The sequence below is a fragment of the Suricata suricatta genome, chromosome 2, assembly GCF_006229205.1.
Source record: "Suricata suricatta isolate VVHF042 chromosome 2, meerkat_22Aug2017_6uvM2_HiC, whole genome shotgun sequence".
NCBI classification, from domain to species: Eukaryota; Metazoa; Chordata; class Mammalia; order Carnivora; family Herpestidae; genus Suricata; species Suricata suricatta.
In genome coordinates, this window is record NC_043701.1 from 46,868,929 (window position 1) to 46,882,348 (window position 13,420).

General features: G+C 42.8%; 1 protein-coding gene across 1 annotated transcript in view; it reads right to left on the bottom strand.

Moving 5' to 3' along the window:
• CREB5 (cAMP responsive element binding protein 5) overlaps positions 1-13,203 on the bottom strand; it is a 392,449-nt gene extending 379,246 nt beyond the window's left edge. Inside the window, exon 1 of the mRNA XM_029925818.1 lies at positions 13,169-13,203. The gene's annotated coding sequence lies outside the window, so the exon portion shown is untranslated. The remainder of the gene's footprint in view (positions 1-13,168) is intronic.
• Positions 13,204-13,420: the final 217 nt, after the last annotated feature.

Genomic DNA, 13,420 nt, shown 5'->3' on the forward strand with positions numbered 1-13,420 from the left:
TCTAGTACCCTAAAATGTGATCTTATTTGGAAATAAACTCTTTACAGAGGGAATCAAGTTAAAATAAGTTCCTTAGAGGTCCTTAGAATGGGTCCTAATCCAGTATGACTGGTGTCCTTATTAAAAGGGGAAATTCCACACAGAGACAGATGAGCACAGAAGGAAGAGGATGTGAAGAGATACAATAAGAAGACATCCATCTATGAGCCAAACGGAGACACTTAGAAAGATTTCCCCTCACAGCCCTCAAGAGGAACCAACCCTACAGACACCGTGACTTTGGAATTCTAGAAAATAAATTTCTGACAGCCACTGGATCTGTGGTGCTATGTTAACAGCGGCCCTAGGAAACTAATACGTGCCGCTGTGCACCGGACCCTGCTGGGGCATCAGCTCTGGCTGCCTCTCTCTTTGGAGAAGTTTCTCTCTGATATAAATTATCAAAACTGCACTGCCTGTAACCCAGTGACCAACTGCACTACAGTTTGTAGTTACAGTTGCTCTTGGAATGTCTATTCACAGCTATTTTCTGTTCTCCATCAAGGACTCAGACACATGCCCAGGGCAGAAAGCCTCCATTCCTCTATTACCACAAAGGACAATCCAGGTTTCCATACTGGGTCAAACTTGTCCTGCCAGGCTCCCTCTTCCCTCCCCTCATCCTCAGGAAATCAAACCCCTCGTCATGTTGATCCTGTCTCTTCAACAGTGTCTTTAATCTGGCACCATTGTGGCCAAGCCACCGTCACCTCTTGCCTGGACGACCACGCTACCCCACTGACTGAGCACTCTGTCTCCAGACCCGCATGCTCACAACATTCTATCGCAGGGACCCATATGATGTCTGTCCTACCCATAAGTTCTGGGAGGAGAGGGACTGTGTCTGGTTTTGATGATGTATCCCCAGTTCTTGGTGCATAATGGGTGCTCAGTAAATCTCTACTAAAGGAAGGGTAAAATGGAAAGAGAGAGAAAGGGGGGCAAGGAAGCCAGGGATGGAGGGAGGGAAGTGTGGGCTTAATATGCCCTTACATAAACTACAAGTCTCTCTCTTTTCATTTGACCACATCTTTACATTGAGAAAGTCAATCAAGTTAATACAAATACAGACCTTCAAATAATCCCAAATGGAGTGTTTTTCATTAAATGACACAGCTTTCTATACACAGGGCCCATCAAGATCCAACCCAGTCACACACACCCCAAAAAAGGCATTTAGTGCTTTATATTGTTGTCTTCCCTGGATTAGCCCATGTATTAGAATCACACTACACATCTGTCACCCCTCTACATTGATCAGAAATGCATATGTCCTCTTTAGATTTTTGTTCTCTTATTAAGATATAAAGCTGCTATACCTGACTTTGAATAAGCGGTCCATGCATTCTATTCTCCATCTGGGGAATGGGTACATGCAAACCCTATTCCTCTCTTTTTTTTTTAGTTATGTTAAAACACGCATAACATAGAATTTACTATCAACTATTTTTAAGTGTATAGTTCAGTAGTTAAAGTATACTTACAGTTATGCAACAAATCTCCAGAATCCCTTATTTTTTTTAATAAGTATTAAATCACTAAAATCATGTAAAGGTACATAAAACTTCCTACACAGACCCTCCTAAAATATCTGCTACATGTTAAATAAAGATACAAGTGGATAGACCTTGAGGGTGTCATGCTAAGCGAAATAAGTCAGGCGGAGAAGGACAGATACCATAGGTTTGCACTCATAGGTCTAACAGGAGAAACCTAACAGGGACCATAGGGAGGAAAAGGGGGAAAGAGAGTTGGGGAGAGAGAGAGAGACACAAATCATGAGAGACTATTGAATACTGAAAACAAACCGAGGGCTGAAGGGGGAGGGGGAAGGGAAAGGGGGGATGTCATGGAGGGGGGCACTTGTGGGGAGAAGCACTGGGTGCTACATGGAAACCAATTTGACAATAAACTAGTTTTAAAAAATAATAAATAAATAAAGATACAGCATCCCACTTACAACCTTCCTTTTAAAGATACTATAGTTTTTGTGCTTTATTGGGGGCGGGGGTGAGGGAAGGCACATTTCCTGGAAAGGGTTAAAATGACCCTTGGGTTAAAGGGTTAACCTATCTTAAGAATGTCCCTTCCAAAGGGTATGTCAAAAATGACATGCCAGTTTTTTCCTCCCTGATGTTTGTGAGTGCTGCTAAGGCACATGGGGGAAAAATGTACATCTCTGCTAGTGCTGCCTCCATCCAATGAGCAGACATCACTGTTTTGTTTTGTTTTTCAATGTTTTGAATGATTTGGAGATTAGCATGGGTATTTAACAAAAAGTACAATTTCAAATTACACGCTGCTTCGTGGTGCCAAAACTCTGTGCACCGTCATCTTTGATGACGTCCAGCACCACGGCACTAAGAATGGTGGCTGTTAGTCATCTGGCTTTGCAAAGCTAGGAGATGAAATTGTAAACAATGTGTGCTTAGACAGGCCATATTAGAAGAGTGTCTTAAAAATGGTTTCGAATTTTTTTAATCTCGCAAAATCTTTTAATCACCAGTACGTGTATCTAAATCAATGTGACAAATAGATACTTGCTCAAAAGAGGAACAATTTGTCCATGGGCATCCTAAAAGAGATGATAATCACATCCTGGTCTTCACTGGCAGAGGTTTTTTATTTATATACAGTCTCAACCACCATAACCACATCTATGTGTGGATATTAAAATTGCTTTCACATTAGTAGAATACTCAGAAAAAGATGCAAAAGAACGCCTCCCTGGCACTAGCCCCAGGCTGCCCTCTTAATCATAGCTTGTGTCTCACGCATGGAAGACCTAGAGGTGTAGACAGAAACTGCATATGGCTAAGTCCAACCCTCATCATTACTGGGACAATACGAAGGCCAAACACCCAAAAGCAGATGACTCAGCCCAAGTGTGAAGACAGTACATTGGTAAAACAAGAGCTAAAATGTTTTACTCAAGATAATTCAGGAGCTATCTGTCTTGCTTAGTGAACGAATACCCAAAACCCTGCACTTGCAATCCTCCAAAGAGTTGAACAACTTACATCTTTTATCTCAGTGTCATTCCACAAAGTCCTCAACAGTCAATCACAAAGTAGCCTTAGAGAAAGTTTCCCTGGATACCATTAAAAACACAGGTTTGTAACAGATGTCTCCGTGCAACTTTTAGAAGAGGTCTCACGTGAAGAGGCCGATATACACAAATGTATTTGTTAATCAATCCAGATACATGTAGCCTGGAGCTGGAAAGCAAAAGCTATTAGCACAGAAATCATTTAAGTACAAGTAATGCATGGAAAAGCATCAGGGAAAAAAATGTTATTTGTAAATTCAAAGACAAATGCAATCATATGCACAATTGGAAAATCGCCACCTGGAAACCACCCAGAATCGTGTTTATCTTTAGGAACTAATAAATCGGAGCGCTTGCCTCACCCCCTTCTAATGAATGAACACAATGCCCCGCCTTGTCAATGCTTCAGTTTCTTCTAATAAATGGGAGGTTAAAATTTTTCCAATGAATGACATGACAGAAAACACAAATATCATCATCGCAAAATGTAGAGAAATGTGCCATTTTGTACCAAAAGTGGTTGTAAGTCATGTTTTAAAAAGCACAGAGCCACACAGACATGTACTTGGAAACACGCTGCTACGCAGGGGTAAGGAGAGAGGCTCAGGGTGGAATGACTCACAGATTCGGGAATGCAGAGGTTTTCAGCAGCACGAAGTCACAGGAGACCATCCCTGAGATCTCTCCTCCCCTCCACAAACAACACTGTTTGTTGACTTGGAAAGAAGATAGGTAAGGAGTTTGGAAATCATTGTTTTTAATTTTGGGTTCTTTGCATCCCTTAGTGAATGCACAAACTGACACACTTAAACATTTATCAAAGGAGAACACGTTGGTGTGCATTGGAAAACACTGATTCTTCTAATATTTTAAAGGATGACAAATAGAAAGAACCATAACTAACTTCTTAATGTGAGCAAAGGGCAAGTTTGGCCTCAGCAATGACACAAAGCTTGTTAAAAGCTTACAGGAAAACACAAGGTCTCAAACCGGGTAAGATTTTCTCTCCAAAAAGAGCTAAAGGCAAGTAGTACCTGGGGCAAAAAAGTAAGCTAGCAAAATCACTGACATGTGGTGATCTTGACCTTTTCCAAAATGGAGGGTTTCTAAGAGGCTGCATGCAAACCAAGTCGTACACTAACGTTTCGGGGAAAGAAAATCATTTAAAATATTTGAAACTCATACTAAACAGAGTTCATTTGTGGCTCAAAGAACTATCTTCTAAATTATTCAATCTGTAGATTTTAATTTTTTTAATGTTTATTTCTGAGAGAGAGTATGAGTAGGGGAGAGGGGTAGAGAGAGAGAGAATCTGAGCTGTCAGTACAAAGCCCGATGCGGGGCTCAAACTCATGAGCTGTGAGGTCATGACCTGAGTCATACACCCAACTGACTGAGCCAGCCAGGCTCCCCTGTACGTTTTCATTTTTATTGATTATATCTCCTTACACATGTTTTGTACTATGCAGCACGCCTACAACGGCCACTTGTTGCTCTCAAACTCTGGATGCTTTACTGCAGTCTCTTTCTGTCAATAGATCATAGAATATTAGAACAAAAGATACTGTGGAGATCAGTTAGAACTGCAGTTCCCAAATCTGGCTACACTTTAGAAACACTCTGGGAGCTTTCAAAAAATACAAAGGCCCAGGTCCCCATCCAAACACCAATCACATCAGAATTGGGGGTGGGAAATAGGTATCAGCATTTTTTTTAAATAAACTCCACAGGTGGTTCTACTGGGATGCCAGGATTAAGGACCACTGAAACAGGGTGTAGATTTGCACTGCCTGACACCATTGTCACTTGATGACATGTGGCTGCAGCGCACTTGAAATGCGACTCGTCTGAACTGACATGGGTGATCAATAACGTACACACCAGATTTCAAAGATTTAGTACCAACAACAAAAGCACAAAGCATCTCATCAACATTTTTATATTGATTATATGCTGAAATGATAAGATTTCAGATATATTGGATTAAATAAAATATGTTATTCAAAAATTTACTGTGCCTTGGGGCACCTGGAAGGCTCAGTTGGTTTCACGGCCAACGCTTTGATCTTGGCTCAGGTCGTGATAGACCCAGTGGCGAGATCTAGCCAGAGTAGGGCTCTGTGCTCAGCATGCAGCCTGATTGGGATTCTCTCCCTACCTCCCCCGCCCCACTCCCCTGCGCGTGTGTGCGTGCACTCTCTCTTAAAATATATAAATAAACTTAAAAAAATTCACTGTTTCTTTTTACCTCTTTAATGTGGCTACTAGAACATGCATAATTGTACAGGCAGCTTGCATTATGGTTCCCACTGCTGGATGGTGCTGGTCAAAACTAATACTCTTTTATCACAAACAAAGAAACTGAGGCAGAGAAGCATAATGAGTTGAAGGCAGCACTTGGGCGATTCCCTCTTCCAGTGTGAGGCTTTTCCTGTTGCCATAAACCATACTGTTGGGCAGAACTAGGCGGAGCCTTTGAGCCATCAACTAGATTTCAAACTGTTCTCTTTTGTCTCACTAATTATTTCTTCTAAGATTTGATATATCTACTTCCCATAATGAAAAATGTTCCCTCTCCCCATTTTACACATACTTGTGATCTGTTATTGCAGGATTACTCTGAAAGCAGAATAACCAGAATGGAAACTTAAAAATAAATCTAGAAAAATATCCGCATAAGGAAAATGCAGAGAATGGACCATTAAGACTTTTAAGATGTAGATAGTTAAGATCTAGTGTGTGAATGTCTTACCGTTACCGTGTTGTAGTTTAATAAATAACTCTAGAGACCCTCAGCATTCTGACAGCCATCTTCAACACAGCCATCGGTGCTGCTCAGAACTGAGAAGGTTGGGAATTGAGAATATTGTCTTTCCTCCCAGAAGGCAGTGTTTTTCTGGACAATGCTGTCATTGCAGGAAGGTAAATCAGACTCTTCATAATGGCGTGCCACATCATCCCCAGGTGCCCTGGGGGAAATGGATTTGATCCTCAATGCCTTCTATCCTCTGGTGCATGGATTAGTATCTGGTAACTCAGCATCATAGCTTACTTAGGGGAGAAGATCTTGTTTTGATAACGTGAAAGGGTCCTACCAGATCTGCCAAATGGAGATACAATGTATTTCTTCTTATAATCAGCTAATTCAAGCAAAAACAAAGATGTTTTTTGTTGCATGTGCTGCTCCCCCTTGGGAAGCCAACAGAGAGAATTGCATAAAATTGGCTGAAATGTGTTGTATTTGAGGAATCACACACACAGGGGCTCCTCAGTGTAATAAGAGGATAAAAGAGACCTGAACTCTGATACAAAGTGTTCATGCAAAGAGCTGGAAACGAAACTTACGGGTCAAGCCAAATAACGCACACAGTAGATGGATTCAAGATTTCTATTGAGATATTCTTGTTCCCCGTCCTAAATACAGCATAACCTAAACGTCATCTTGAATCAAATGTGTGGTGCTCTGGAGCCCCCTATGTTGCATGCATGATTTCTATTAGCTCTGATTAGTCAGGTTTTGCCAGTCAAACCTCAAAGAGCATACTTCTAGACTCAACTCACTTTGGATGTAACATTCACCTCCAAACTCTCTCGCATACACCAGCCTGCAAAGATAATGCATTAGTGACAGATTCTGGGCAAAAATACATCTGCCAGAGGGAAAATAGCACTTGTTGCTCTATTCGACAAAAAGAAAGACTATGTAACTTTAAACATTTGTTCAGATACCTTTTTCAAAGGTGATAAAGAAAAAAAGGAAGTAACAAACGCTACTGCCTTACTCCAAAATGTTCTTTTAGACCATCTTTGAGTTCTGCCTGGTTTTTAGTCTCCAATTAAATCTGGAGGGTATAGTTTTACAGGGCCTGTCTAATAATAATGGTGAAGAATAAGAAAAATGGCTTTCCAATAAGAAAGTCACTGTGAAAAAAATTAACATTACAGATCTATCAGAATAAACAGAATACGAACTACAGTTTTTACGGCCAGGGCATTCTTTCAAAAGATCTGATAGAAAAAATTGTCTTTGAAAGGTTACTGATCAAAAGCACAGCACTCAAAGCCATGGGTAGGTAACGTTTCATTCATGACCAGGGCATTTATGGAAGCCTGGCTCACGTAAAGAGAACGCAACCCGGAAGCAGGGATTCAGCTTTTAGGCTCTGTTTGGGATCTCAAGCTCTGGGCCGCGGTGAACCAAGGGACCAGGTTTGAGGTTCTCCAACGCAGAGAGATGAGGTTGGTCTGTCAGTGAGAACACCTCCCCAGCTCCAGCTTTATACACACCGCAACAAGCCTTTCTGTCTCACTATCAGAATCGCTGGTCCAGAAGGAAGTCTTACTCTCTAAGATTAGTTCAAACCAAACGCCAACATGGTAGTTTTCAACCCTGGTTCATTTTAGGGTAAAGAGTAGAAATGTAAACCTTGAAAAGAAGAGAAGGAAGCAACTACAACATGTGTTTTTAATGTGTTAAATTGATTCTGTCTATTTCTCAGGAAATAGAAATGAGCAATAGGTGAGCTTCAAGGAAAGAAACACGAAAATGCCAAAATAACATACATTCGGACATTTATCCAAACTTCCTAAATTTTCTTTTGAGAGTCCCAGAGTCTCAATATGAGCTTCAAAAATTTTACTCTCATTTCTGGCATACTGTTATCACTACCTGAAATTTTATAAAAGCTGTCTCTCTCTTTCTCTCTCTTTTTTTCTCTTATGTTAAATCCATGATTTGTGATTCCCAACAATGGAATGAATACTAATGGATCCTCAAAAATCACTAATTGCCCATCTTTTTCTAATTATTAAATGTAAGAACTTTTTAGTAAAAACATTAAACATGATGTCATTTTTAGTGTCAGAGTTTCTATTTAAAGCAATGTCACAAAATAGCTTATTTAGTTTACAAATAGCAATACAAAAAGGTTCTTTAAGTCTGCTTAGCATATCTGAAAGTGCTTCTTTCTCACACTTAAATGTTTGAGGCTATTGCCTCCCAGCTTATTACCTTATCTCAACTGCATAATTTTCTTAAATGGCATTCAGAGAGAGAGTACTAGATTTAAATTTTTAAACACTAATTTATAAAAAGCAGTGGTAGATTCCCATAATACAGCTGGTAGTCAAACTGGACAAGATAATGAATTGACTGAGATCATTGTTCCGTCTTCATCCGAGAAAGCTGCCTCTAAAAAAAGATCTTAAATTGCTGTAGAAATCCAATTTGTAAGAAGCAAAAGAAGCGCCTAGATGGGAAACACCAGCCATGATCACATTAATTTTGTGACTAACAGCACTGCTTTAAAGTGAAGGGGAGAAAAAAAAGATGACAAACATAGTAAGTCCACTCAAATCCCCAATTTTAATCTAACCACGCAAGCAGAAGAAAACCAACTGCAAAGTTCATATCTTGATGATACAGCAAACCTCACCTTCCCACAAAACAATTTTCAGCTTAATAAGAAGCAAACTCCAATGCTAAGGAAATACTATAGGACAGTGATGTACCGTTGCTCAAAGGCAAATTAGTAAGAAATCAGGAGACCAGGGAGTTGACATTGGTACAAATAGCCACGAAAAGTCCATGATTAATTGGTTTTGAATCTGCAGGTGTGGGAACCTGACAGTTGTATGAAAATCTTCAACCTACTGTAATTGAAAAGCTATACAGAAAAAGTCTCTCTGGCAAACTACCATTCAATTAACCTCCTATTCAAATAAAAGCTGCTATGTCACAGAGGAGTTTCCATGCTTTTATGGGAATGTTCTAATAAACTATCTACTCATGTAGAAACTATGTAAGGTCACAACTGACTTCTTATTGATAGGCAGTTTATGGATATCGGTAATTTACATTCAAAAACAGCTTGAAGATCTATCAATTGAGCAAACATGCTTATCCTCAGTAAAGTTGAAAAATACAAGTTGTTACGCATCAGTCAGGATTTTAAAATAACAGGTTTATATGACATGCTACAAGTAAAGGAAAGTGAGGACATTTATAGGGAGGCACAAGCGACTTCTATTATTTTCTTTTTAAGTTTTAAAACTAAAGTAATAGCTGATATTCAATCAACAGCATCCTATTTCAAGGGGGAATACACATGGGGTTTTTTTTTTGTTTTATTTCCATTTTTAGGTTTCTTTTTTTAAAACGCCTTCCTTATTAAAACTTAAGTACTTATTAAAGTGATTCATGAAGGCCTGTAGAGAAAGGAATTCTTACCTGACACATTATTTAACATGCTTCATAGCTCCCCCACTGCAGTTCACATGCTCATGAACATTATTTTACCCAGGAAATAATGGTCTTATTCACACACACACACACACACACACACACACACACCTTCCACACAAAATGCTATACCAAGTCCCAGGAAACTGACAAAGGCATCATTAAAATTTGGTGTGAAATAAGAACTCCATTTCTGAATTCCATCCATGAAGATACAGGATCGGCCTCATTTAACCAACTGCAAAGTTCCTTTCTGCTTCATAAGCATAAGAAACATCATCTTACCATTATCTGTAGAGTGAAATCAGCAACGTGTTGCTTCCTGCAGTCACCAAATCGGGTTTTTTTCTTCCTTTCTTTCTAGTAACTTCTTTTTCACCAGCAAGATTAGGAAGAAAATAAATCTTTTGAGTATTTGCCCCAGAATTTCAGACCACTGATTGTGAAACTAGCTCTTAGTCAAAAAGAAAAAGAAGAAGAAGAAGAGGAGGAGGAGGAGGTCTGCTATTTTACAATCACCTCTGCAATCCAGGGCTACCTTCTGGACTCTGGTACCTCCTTTCCTCCCTCGTTTGCTAAGTTTCCTTTAGTAATGAGACTAATTTTTCCAGTAGCCTTGAACTCCCCAGATTTAACTGACATGGAAAATGTGACTAAAAACTTGTAGAACTGTCTAGCCTCCAACCCTACACAGAATCAACTTTGTTGGAAGTGTGCAAGGACGAACACCTCACAAGCCACTACTTGCTCCTTGAGACTCCTGCACTCCTCGGCACAGAACACCAAATAACAGTGCGCCATCTAGCTAGCAAGTTGCACTCTCCGTTCTGGAAGGGGGGACACCTTCAAACCCTGGGACTTAAGAACTTGTCAGGGTTCAGCTGCTCTGAAGGTCCAATTGTTTATTTAAATAAAAAAAATATCGCTACTGAGATAATCCACATCGAGTGGATATGGGAAAATTTAGGTTATAATGGCACTACAAACTTTTACATCTAACTTTGATTTACAAGATAAAAGCAAGTTTTAAATTAAAAGGGCTTTCTGTTAATAGAGCTTATTATTCTGAAGACGGGGAATGATTTTCTTCGAAAGTTGTCCCTGGGTGCATGCCTATTATCTTTGCTTTTCCCCTTCCACTAATGAGCATTTATCTAAAGAGCCTGTTAATCCTCTGATGTGTGCTTCTGGTCAGAGGTAACAGTTTGAATAAAACCACTAATCACTGATCACTAAATCACTGATCATTAATCACACTCTCCAGTGCTGGTGACCCGAGCCATTTTTTCCTTGAGGTCTATACATCACAAACAAGAAGTTTCACATTTTAGATGCACATGTGTTCTGTAGGGGTTATACTATTTCATCTCTAGATGTGAAAAAATAATAAACAGTGCTGCAAGCTTGGGGAAGGATGTCAATTAGACCCAAGACACAAGTTTCACAACTGCCTCCTCTGCAGCATGGCTGCTTGAAGAAAGTAGATCTGATTATAATAAAACATGTGTTCTTCAAGAAATTCCCACATACTCAGAATATAAATGGTCCTCAATTTAGCTTCCGCCAACTTCAAATAAGCGAGTACTCAGATCCTCTGCCCCACTCAATCCAAAACTCTGTCAGGAGATCTTTTTATTTGATTTCTGCTGCTTCTACACACACCCTCCCCCACTACCAGTTCTTTTTACTTTTATCCCTCAAACGCGTCACACAGAATGTCTTCACTTCAACTGCCAGATACTAAGATTCTGACTCAAATCAGTGACTTATGCATTTAGATTTCCTCTTTAAATATAGAAACTTAAGGTTAAGAGAAAGAAAAGCATTCACCAATGTATTATAAGGCACTTTGGGTTCAGCGACTCACATTTCCTCACTTTGTAAATGAAATGTTTAACTCTTGATTCTTTCAGCTAAATTTGATTTACTCAGCATCCTCACTTCTTGGTCTTCCCTCTTTATTAAACGGTTGGAGGAAGGCGCTGTGTGAAATTAAGTACGGTGCTTGCAGTGGGTGTGTTGTTTTCCTAAGTCACCACAAGGACATAGTATTGTCATAAGGACTCTAAACATTTCCTGAGACGCCTTTTCTATCCGGACAGAGCAGTTGCGCCTTGGAGAAGAGGGCTCGCTGGTGCCTTCCTTAAATAATAGAAAAGGGCAGATTGTGTGTGCCTCCATCAGGTACTGTGCTCCCCGAAGTACACCAGAAGCTCTTACCACACTCCGGGGACAGTGATCGCCCCAGGGAAAGCAATAAAAGGCAGAGGCGGGGCCTGAGTGATAACGGTGTGGGCGGGGGCCAGGGGGGCAGAGAAGGAGGGGTACTGGAGGAGAGGGCAATAAAGATGCCCAGGGAATGGGCGATTGTACGGGTATGTTGGGGGAGGGAGGGGATGGAAAAGCAGAGTTGCTTTGTCAGCATTTCTAAACCCCGAACTCTTGAGTATCTGAAGCTGTTAATCAAACACTGGCCTGCAGAATGACGTAATGGACCTGTATCCAGCCTTTATTCCTTGACACATGTCAGAGGAGGGAGGGAAAAATAAAAATCGAACACACTCTGAGGACTCTGACAACACAACCTACAAGCAAGCAACCCACTCCAGTTCCTGGCCTTGAACAAGCATCAAGTGGGGGGCGGGGGTGGCACCCGTTCAGGGAAAGTTGGGTGGGGGGACAAGGGCTGGGGCTTTATCTACCGGATACTCCCTCCCCCGGGAAATAATTCTATGGCAAAGAAGAAGCGGGACGCAGCTGCCGGGAGAAAACACGTCCTTGGTTCCTTCGCGCATCTTGCCCCTCTAAGAACTTCGTGAAAAGTTTAAGTGGTTGCGTGGAGAATCTGCTGGTGAGGGAGGCTCCTCCGCCGGGTCCTGGGAACTGCCACCGCGCTGCAGCGGCAAAACCGGGAGCTGTCATTTGGGGCAGCGGCGGGGAAGAGGTAATGATGCCAGCGAGAACTGGACGGAGGCAGGAGACGACTGCAGGAGTGAAAGCGAACAGAGCCGCGCCATTCTCGAGCCTTCCTGCGGCAAAAAGCCAAGTGCCCTTCAAGGGCCACGTCCCCTCCCTGGGCGCGCGCGCCCACCAGCTGCGGCGGGCAGCCTGGCGGGAGAGGTGGCAGCAGCAGACTCGGCACCGGGAGGGAGCGAGCCCCACGCGCCCGCCCGCCCGCCCCCTAGGTGACCCGGCGTCCTCGCCGCGCCCGCTGTAAGTTTGCAAACTTTCTCCGGGGGTTCCGCCGCATCACCGGGAAGTTGGGGACGCGGGGGGGAGGTTCCTGGCTCGCCGTCTTCGCTGCCACCGCCGCTGCCTCCGCTTGACCGCACTTCTGGAGGGTTCCGCACCTTGCCAGGTCTCTGGAGGCAAACACACACCCCCGATTCATAACTGTTCCCCGTGTCAGGGAAACACACGCGCGTTCCCACACACGCACCACGCCGGGGAAGACACGGCGCTCGCTCCACGTTAGCATCCCTCCAGTCGCACGGCGCGGCGGCCACCGAGACGCGCTCCAGAACGGACACGGCGTGGGGTCTCTGGGGTGGCCTCAGGACACAGCAGAATTCCACAGTCCACCAGCATTTGGGGCCGGACTTCCCTTTGGTCCGCCAAAGTGTTTACAAACACAGATCACCCTCCAAAAAAATGCTTCGCATCTTCCCTACTCCTTGCCCTGTGACCTGCCCACTGGACCAAGTAATCTCGCGGCTGCTGCCGAGAACCAACCCCTGCAAACCAAGTACGCTCCCGAGATGGCTCCCGCGGCAAGTGCAACAAAAGTAGCTAAATGCAAAAGCCCCAGAAGTGGCCGAGCCGTATTTTTAGGAACTTACCAAACAAGTGTGGAGAAGGCAAGAGCGGAGCCCGGGTGAAGGGACCACGTTGGACTGAGCAAAGATTACAATACATTCTATTTAGAGTGCATTACATCACCCCCCCGGTGACGTCACGTGGGATTCCTGAACTTCTAAATCATTGCGGTCCGCGGGGGAGGGAGAGGAGGGGCGGGGCCGGTGCGCCAAGGGGGCGGGCCCCGCCCCGGCCCCGCCTCGCCCCCGCCTCGCCCCCGCCCCCGCCCGAAGAGC